This window comes from Coptis chinensis, chromosome 8 (genome assembly GCF_015680905.1).
Source record: "Coptis chinensis isolate HL-2020 chromosome 8, ASM1568090v1, whole genome shotgun sequence".
In the NCBI taxonomy this organism is placed as follows: Eukaryota; Viridiplantae; Streptophyta; class Magnoliopsida; order Ranunculales; family Ranunculaceae; genus Coptis; species Coptis chinensis.
In genome coordinates this window covers 33,858,003-33,868,403 of record NC_141463.1, presented here as the reverse complement: position 1 = coordinate 33,868,403, position 10,401 = coordinate 33,858,003, and positions in this window count along the sequence as shown.

The window sequence follows — 10,401 nt, the reverse complement described above, 5'->3', positions numbered from 1 at the left end:
ATAAATCCCGGTATAAATGAAAAAAGAAGACAATAAGAAATTTTATTTGAAATATATATCTACATTTTATTCCTTCTTCGGATATCCACCAATCCTTCAAACAAAATAAAACTTCTAATGAACTTGGAAGTAATTATCACCTATACTCCGACATAATTATTTTATATGATTTAAAAATAGATGGACTCGGAATGAACTATAGACACATGATCACGTGCAATTACTAAAAAAATTGGAAATCCCGACATAAATTTTTTCATAATCCAATATATTAAATAACTCGTCATTGTAAATATGAATGAGATTATAATCCAAATATTTATCTAACTCATTCTTTTATATGAGATTAGTAGTATGCAATTGAAACCGGATTTGGGGTTCGATTTCGGTCCGGGTTCATTTTCGGGTTTTTTAGCCATTTTAATGGGTTTAGGGCTAAATTATCGGGTCGGTCTGGGTTTAGAGAGTGTGACCAAACCCTACCCTATGTATTTCAGTTTGGGTTTGGGTTTGGGTTTTGTCGAGTTCGGGCAGGGTATTTTGTTCATGTTTTGGGCGGGTTTCAGACAAGATGGACATCCCTACCTTTTAGTTTGCTTGGAATATAATTGACTTTGACTATGGGTTATGTTATGTTAAGTTTCAAAAACATGAGAAAGCCATGAATATCCGATTGCAGGACACATATTGTTCACTGACTTGACTCAATCCACCAGCTTCTTACATGTTGCACTCTTTTGCACGTCTCTAACCCTTGGTTTTGGGCTACAGCCAGTGCACCCTACCTTTAGCCATGATTATATTGATTGCAATGGGTAAAACTCTAGAAATGAACCATGATGATGGCACCTACCAACTACACCAAATCCATATGACATTGTTTGGGTCCTCATTTCTTCTGACCTACTACACTCATCCAAAAAAGATCAGGAGAAATGGTACTAAAGGCATACCCTATGACAATATTGTTCAGGTATGTCATTTCTTGTGACATACTATAGTCATCCCAAAATTTCCCTATTGAAAAATTTCGTGAAATTTCAAAATTTCATTAGGCACCTCATTTCATTAATTATTATGTGAGATTAGTTTAATACATTTGCATCCACTTTCCGATTTTCGATTTTTGATTTCTCGTTTATTATTTGATAAGGTTGCATTTGCATCTAGTTTCTAATTTTCCGTTAACTATTGTTTGAGGTTAGTTCAATGAATTTGCATCCAGTTTCCGATTTCCCGTTAATTATTTCTTGAGATTAGTTCAATGTATTTGCATCCAGTTTATTTTTTTAGATTAGTTCAGTACAGTTGCATCCGGTTTCCGATTTCCCGTTAATTATTCTTTAAGATTAGTTCCATGCATTTGCATCATGTTTCCAATTTAGATTTAATTTTTCTTTGAGGTTAGTTCAATGGAGTTGCATCCAATTTCCGATTTCCCATTAATTAAATCTTTGAGGATTAGATCAATGCATTTGCATCCAATTTCTGATTTCCCGACAATTATTTTTTTATGTTAGTTTGATATATTTGCACCCAAGTTTTGATTTCCCGTTAATTATTCTTTGAGGTTAATTTAATGCAGTTGTATCCATTTTTCGATTTTCTATTAATTATTTTTTAAAATTAGTTTAATGCTTGTATTTGCATCCAGTTTCCGATTTTCCATTAAATATTATTTGAGGTTAGTTCGATGCATTTGCATCCAGTTTTCAGTTCCCCATTAATTGTTCTTTGACGTTAGTTTCATTCACTATTATATATATTTTAAAATATTTGTCATTATTGTTTTGCTGTTATTTTTTTTTCATTTTCTATTATATATTTTGTGATGTTATTTTTTGTATAATTTAATTTTCCATATGTAATTTGTTTTGGTTTGGTATATAATTTATTTAAGTCCAATGTCCACTTTAACTGAATCTTGTTATTCCGCCGAATATATAACAATATAGAGTTGAAAATTTATATTATAGTGTTGAAAAATTATAAATTCATAAATTTAATTGGAATATGTCATAATTATTGTGGCCAGAATTGTGATTTTTGGAATCTTTAATTATGAATAAATGTCTAAATCCTACAGTGGATTGCACATCAAATCTAAAGGGTTTTAGGAAAATTGTTTTCGGTAGAAACTATTATTTATAGCAATTTAGTTTTTTGTCTCATATTTTTTTTCGTAATTAGCTATATTATTTATGAAAAGTTAGAGACTCTGTGAAACTCTAGATGAGATTGTTTTTTCGTAATTAGCTATAGTGTTTAGGAAAAATTAGAGACTCTGTGAAACTCTAAATGGAATTGTTTCCTTATTTATATCATACTTTTTTTATAATTAGTAATAGAGTTTAGAAAAAACTGGAGTCTCTCCAAGTGCTCCAAAAAATAGATTGGTGAGGGTATAGCTATAATATATATCTAAGGAATTGGAATATGTCATAATTACTGTGGTTGGAATTGGAATATATCGTAATTATTATGGTCGGAATTGTGATTTTTGGAATCTTTAACTATGAATAAATGTCTAAATCCCACAGTGGATAGCGCATCAAATCGAAAGGGTTTTAGAAAAATCGTATTCGGTGGAAACTATTGTTTTTAGCAATTTAGTTTTTTGCCTACTATTTTTTTCCGGTGAAACTCTAGATGGGGTTGTTTTTTCGTAATTAGCTATAGTGTTTAGGAAAAGTTAGAGACTCTGTGAAACTCTAGATGGGATTGTTTCCTTATTTATATCCTACTTTTTTATAATTAGTAATAGAGTTTAGAAAAAATTGGAGTCTTTGCGAGTGCTCCAAAATATAGATTGGTGAGGATATAGCTACAATATATATCTAAGGATAAAGATAAATATTTGTTTCCTATTTTATCTCCTACTTTTTCTTAAATATAGCTTTTTTCTTATATATATATATATATATATATATATATATATATATATATATATATATATATAGGTTCGTTTACATACTATTTAACATACTATTTGACATACAATACCCTTAAAAAACAAAATGAATTAATCTCACTTTTAGAAAACCAAACAAATAAAAGAAAATCTCACAAATAACCATGGAAATCATTTTATATTTTTTTTTGCAAAAATTAACAAAATAGAAACCCCATTTTCTCGATCGATTTACTCACGAAAAAAATGTGGGGATTCCCAATTTTAATCATGAGAAAAATATATGTTGGAGAAGAAGATTAGATCTCAACCTATGAATTTTTATCATAGGTGATTCTCGGTTGTTTGGTTTAGAAATTGTGAATCTTGATTTTGGGGCAGTAAAAAAAGAGCTTTTTTTTGAGCAAACATGGTTGGTTATCTGAAATATTCAAAGGTTGTACCCTCCCCATTTAAATTTTCTGTGGATCTGATTTGCAATATCCATGGTTGATTCCCCAAACCCCATCTTATCTCAAAATATGATATTATGAGCTGCAGCATTCTACAAATGATTTTGGCTAAAATCATCTTCCCGGTTGAAAAGTTGAGTCATCAAAAGAATTGGGTATTTTTAAGGGTATTGTATAAAACGTTGTATAAAAAGTGTTGTAAACGGAACCTACCCCTATATATATATATATATTATAGCTCTACCCTCTTCAATTGAGGAAGCATTTCTAGGGTATCCACGTGTCATGGCTAATTAAGAAAAAGTATGAGATAAAATAGGAAACAAATATTTATCTTTATCTTTAGATATATATTGTAGCTATATCCTCACCAATCTATATTTTGGAGCACTCGCAAAGACTCCAGTTTTTTCTAAACTCTATTACTAATTATAAAAATGCTTCCTCAATTGAAGAGGGTAGAGCTATAATATATATATTTGGCATGTCCTATTTTAGCTGTGTTGGAATTTGGACTCTTTGGATTTAACATTGACATTTATTTTAAATGGTTACATAAATACCTTGACATTCAAAGTGAAATATAATACAAATCCATTGCAGCAATTACCAAGATTCTCCACCTTCAACAGTAAAAGGGGTGAAAACAGCAAGCTCTCACCAGTCACCACCTGAAACATGGCGAGAGACCAAAAACAAGGACAAAGGTCCTAAGAAAGAAATAAAAATAATGATAAAATGTTCAGCTATCATAAGAAGATCTTACTTTAAATACTAGCTAGCTCCTCAAAATGTCAAGCCCTTGTCTCATTTTTTTCACTCGCCCAGGGGAGGGGATTTGAAAAACCATAGAATTATATTCAGTACAAAAATTCCTGTAACTATAACGCTCTCGGTCACAACTATCAATAATGTAGAACAAGGTAGAGATTTAGAAGAAAGAGATATGGAAATCTTAATTAGAAGAAAAGAAGAAATTTAGATGAACAAGAACAATGTGTTAAAGAAGAAGATGAAGATTAGGAGTAGAAAGATAGATAATAACAAAGATAACTCAATTGAGAGATTCTTGAATAAAAATCATAATGGGTTGGTTTACAAAATACTAGATCGAGAACCCATATTTATAGATATGGTTTCTTAGGCTATGAGCAATACAAAATAGAAACAAATAAGAAATAACTTAACACCTAATAATAGTATTCTAGAATCATCTAGAACATATATATATTCTATCCTACATCAATCAAGAACCATCCTAGAGTCTAAGGCTCTCGGCCACAGCTTGGTTCTTGAGAAATATCAATTGTAATAGCTCATATTATCTTTTGATCATAATGCCAACAGTTTCTTGCCCCATCTATCTTACTATATGTAATAGTAATCTTAATCGATTGCCTTAGGCAGGAAGGCAGTCAATCTATGGGATCATAATCCAATTTAAATGTTGAATGTTCGTACTACTGATGTTATGCATGCATGTGAAACAAACTCCATGGTTGGATAAATGTCATGTTGTGTTTGGACACGTCGTTGAGGGTATGGAAGTTGTTCGAAAGCTTGAATCACAAGAACCGAGCAGGTCAGACATTCCTCAATTGACATGCAGGATTATTAACAGTAGGGAGCTTATGTTGGATGGTTGATTGGTCTACATGTATCAACAACTTCAAAGTGGGGGGATATTTTTGTTTGGTCCATCTGAGTTTTGTTCTATTAAGTTGCTCTTGTTCTCTGGATCATGTTATCTTAACTCAATATGCATGAGCTGGAGTGTATGGTATGTAGTTAGAGTGAGAAAACCTTTCAAAACATTTAAATTTGTGGATGTTTCCTTGCAGAGACGTATTCTTATTCAAATAAATTCATGGAGGTTTTATACGATGAGTTGAACAACTGTCTTATCTTAAAGATGTAAATTGTCTACCTGCTCAGGAGAAAAACAAGAATTTTATCCTACAACAGGGTGCCCATCCTGGAATGTCTTTTGAGGCCAGCCCTGACATAATTGGTGTTTATCTAGAGCTATTAAACCTAACAATGTGATCGAGAGTATGAATTTTAACTTTTTGCATTACTAGGAAATCGACTATGGAGATTCTTTGGTCCTAGTTATTTTGAGGTTTAGTATCTAGCATATTACCGATTCGTTTTAATCCTATACATTGCGGTACCCTTGGCCAACCCAAATAAACTTGTTTGGGATTTAAGACACCACCTTAGACTAACACTACTCCTACTCATTTTTTGAAGCTTTACTTTTTTTTTTGCATGAAATTGTGAATATTATATTAATAATAATAATAAAGTTACAATATAGGGGTTAAGCACCACCTGAGCTGGATTAAGTTCCCACTTTGAAGTAGATATACTTCATTTATATCTTGCGGGAATGTTTCTAGCCTTGGGAGGAACTGGAATCGGATCCACAACTTTCGCCTTGGACTTGCTTCCTCTCTTCTTCTAAACCTGCCAATCTCCCTCTTTAGTGTAATCAACCCAATTCACAGAGCTTAGCAATCTTTCAGATTCAATGCTAACAAGATTTCTTGTGGGAGAACATGTAGGTTTTTCACCTTCCTCATCATCCTCATCGAACTCCTCTTCAACAACTTCCTGATCTGATCTGAAGTAGTGCATACATACTAAACTATGTCACTCCAAATCCTTTTCAAAAGGCATCAATCAATAATGATGCATGTTATAGGTGCACCTATCTGACTGACTTGAAATCACTATGCTTACGTGAATGATGGAAGAAACCTTACCAACCATGGGTAACTCAACTAGAAGGGAACTATTGGTAGGCACTGTCTATGCTCTAATATGGCATCTCTCTCTTCAGAACGGTGTGACTCATTGATGCTGGCTCACTATGTTAGGGTTCTACCCTAACCAACACGACGAATTTAGAATCTAGAAAACTCATAAGAAAGAAACAAAGAAAAGGAACACACAGATATATATGTGGTTAGGCAATTGCCTTAATCCACAAGCGCACCACAATTCTCTATTATCAAGAAGTAGTTACAAACACTAATATATCTCTCTCAATCAATCTCACACAAAGCACTCACAAAATAACTCACCTAATTTGTAATCTATGCTCTCTAAGTTTCTCTCTAATGTGTGATCTTTAAAAACTCTAAGGATGGGGTTCTATTTATACTCCCATCGAATACAAGTCCTAAAGCAAAAGGGAAACTAAAACTGATTTGGATAAGGCTTCATGTGCTGGCGGTTGCAATCAGACTCGAACAACATAACAATCTCCCACTTGGAAACTGATAAACAAAGTAATTGTACTCCTTGTATAATTGGTGCATCATGGTGCGCTTCAACAATGATCCTCAAGCTAAAAGACCAACCGAAGCTGAATAGAGCTTCAGTTTCTCAGTAGTCACTGGCTTAGTCAACATAATAGCTGGGTTTTGACTTCCTTGAATCTTCTCAAGTACTAGTACTTCATATTCGAGAAGCGACCTGATGAAATGGTAGCATATATCAATATGCTTAGTCCTCGAATGGAATGTTGAATTCTTCTCTAGATGTATTGCACTTTGACTGTCACAATGCAACACATTTTCTTCTTGTATCAAGCCTTGGAGCCATATCATCTCTTTGCTAGCCTCAGTGACTACAACATACTCTGCTTCTATAGTAGACAAAGCAACTATCTTTTGTAATTGTGAAACCCAACTTACGACTGTTGCACCCATAGTAAACACATAGCCAGTGGTGCTCCTCCTGCAATCAATATCTCCTGCAAAGTCTGCATCAACATAACCTTGCAGTCTTATATCACCTCTGTGATAACACAAACAGACATTAGTAGTGCCTTTCAAGTAGCGCAGTATCCACTTAACTGCCTCCCAGTGTTGCTTTCTAGGATCACTAAGAAATCTGCTCACAACTCCCACTGCTTGAGCAATGTCTGGTCTCGTGCAAACCATTGCATACATTAGACTTCCAATGGCTGAGGCATATGGTACCTTAGCCAAGAAATCTATGTCTTTCTGGGTCTTGGAATATTGTTCCTTAGATAACCGAAAGTGACTACCCAAGGGTGTGCTAACAGGTTTAGCAGCACTCATGTTGAACTTTCGAATGACATGTTTAACATAATCAGCCTGAGACAATGTCAAAGTTCCCTTGTCCTTATCTCTATTGATTCTCATCCTAAGAATCTGCTTAGCTGCACCCAGATCCTTCATAGAATATTCACTTGCCAATTGTTTCTTCATATTTTTAATCTCATTCATATCTGACCCAGCTATCAACATATCATTAACATATATATAGCAACAAAATAAGATAACTAGAATCAAACCTCTTGTAGTAACAACAATGATCAGCATTGCACTTGAAGAAACCGTTCTTTTGTATGAAACTATCAAACTTCTTGTACCACTGTCTTGGTGCTTGTTTCAAGCCGTATAAGATCTTTTCACCTTACACACCATTTCCTCCTTACCATTCATGATGAAACCCTCCGGTTGGTGCATATACATTTCTTCATCTAGGTCACCATGAAGAAATGCGGTCTTAACATCTAACTACTCTAGATGTAAGCCTTTAGCTGCCGCAATACCCAGAGTCATTCTAATAGTAGTAAGCTTCACCACTGGAGAAAATACATCAGTGTAGTCAATACCATGCTTCTGTTGAAAACCTTTGACTACCAATCTGGCCTTGTACCTTTTAGATCCATCATGCTCCTCCTTTACTCGATATACCCATTTGTTATGCAAGGCCTTCTTCCCAATGGGTAATTTAGTCAACTCCCATGTCCCATTTGTGATAGCAAGCTCCCAGTTGCTCGCATCATCTACCTTCATTGCTTCATCATAGCACTGGGTTCACCACAATCAGTAAGGAGCAAGTAAGTCACATAAGTGGATGTGGGATACTTTTGACTCGGCACATGTTGCCTAGAAGTCTTCCTAAGATCACTGGCCGAAGCTAGAGTCTGTGATGTAGCAACCTCATCACCACTTTCTGTGTTTGACTGTGGAACAACAGTAACCTGTTGTTACACTATACCATGACTAACTTTAGTGTCTTCTAAGTCAACAAAGTTTGTCCGACTAACATGTGTGTCATTTTTTGTCCTTGTAAATTATATTCTCATTGAATACCACATCTCTACTCCGTATGATTTTTCGATTATGGTAATCTCAAAATCGATAACCAAACTCATCACCACCATATCCAATGAATACACACTTCAGTGATTTAGGGTCAAGTTTACCCCTAGACTGATCACTGATATGCACATATGGCACACATCCAAACACTCGCAAATAAGAGAGACTTACTTGCTTGTCACCCCAGACCTCCTCAGGTAACCTGTGATCTAATAGAACTGATGGCCCACGGTTAATCAAGTAAACTATTGTACTAACTGCTTCGACCCAAAATAGTATCGGTAACCCTGCCTGTATATGCATGCACCGTGCACGCTCTATCAATGACCTGTTCATTCTCTCAGCCACTCCATTCTGTTGAGGTGTCCCTAGCAGTGTCTTCTCCATCCAAATACCATTTTCAACACAATACTCCTTGAAACCAATATCATTATACTCTCCACCATTATCAGATCTCAAACACTTCAATTTCAACCTTGTCTCATTTTCAACTATAGCTCTCCACTTCTTGAATACATCAAAAACCTCATATTTCTTCTTCAAGAAATAAACTCATACCTTTCTAGTATAACATCAATGAAAGTCACAAAGTATGACTTACAACCAAGAGAGGAGACAGATGAAGGACCCCAGACATCTGTGTGAACCAACTCAAGCTTCTACTGCTTTGGAGTTCTTCCCACTTTCTGAAAGCTAACACGCTTCTGCTTCCCATATATGCAGTTCTCACATAAGTCTATCCTAGTATACTTCAAACCTGGTAGCTTTTCTTGTGAATGAAGGACTTGCATTCCTTTTTCACTCATATGGCCAAGTCTGCGATGCCATGTGTTTGGATCTTCTTTGTCATCATCAACATCAACATAACCACAACCACTGGTGGTTAAATAGCGAGTATCATCTTTCTTTCCACGTGCAATAAGCGATGCATCTTTTGCTACTTTCCAACTTTCACCTGTAAAATGGGTAGTGTAACCTTCACTTGCTAGCTGCCCTACTAAGATAAGGTTTCTCCTCAAATCTGGAACATGCCTTACATCTTTTAGCTTCCATACAGACCCATCAATCTTGATCTGTACATTGCCTTTACCAGCAATGTTACAAGGCTTGTTATCACCCAGATAGACTTTACCAAGATTACCTGGAACATAGCTTTCTATGATATCCTTATTTGAGGTCGCATGGAATGAAGCACCCGAGTCCAGCACCCAGGAGTCGTCTCTGCTCTCCATAGAACAAATCAATGCATCATCTAACACCTCAGCCACATTGGCTTCTTGGCGTTTCTTCCTTCCATGTTTCTTACCTTTCTTCTTCTTGGGCAACTGACAATCATAAGAGTCATGTCCTTTCTTGCCACAGTTATAGCAATCTATCTCGGATATATCAACTTGAGATTTTCCTTTGGATTTAGATCTGTTCTTATCAGAATCCCTATATGAACTCCTACCCCTACTTTCAAAACTCAATGCAGACTCAGAAGTTGAAGCAACATTTGATTTACTTCGGATTTCCTCGGTCAGTATCATACTAACTACATCATCGAACTTCAACTTAGTTTTACCTACAGAGCCACTGATGGCAGCAACTGTAGCTTTCCAGCTTGCTGGCATCTGACCAAGAATGGCCAAAGCTATAACTTCATCACTAAAAGATATTTCAACATACTCTAACTGATCCTTGGTCTCGTTGAACTTATTGAGATGTTCCTTGAACGAATCTCCTTCAGACATCCTTAAAGTAAAGAGTTTTATAATAAGATGTACCTTATTAGTAGCATACATAGCAGAGAGAGCATTCATAAAATCCACAGTGGTCTTCTCAGTCTTGATATTGAATGTTATACTACTAACTTCCCCAGAGATAATCGAATTGTACCAAGTGCCTTTCT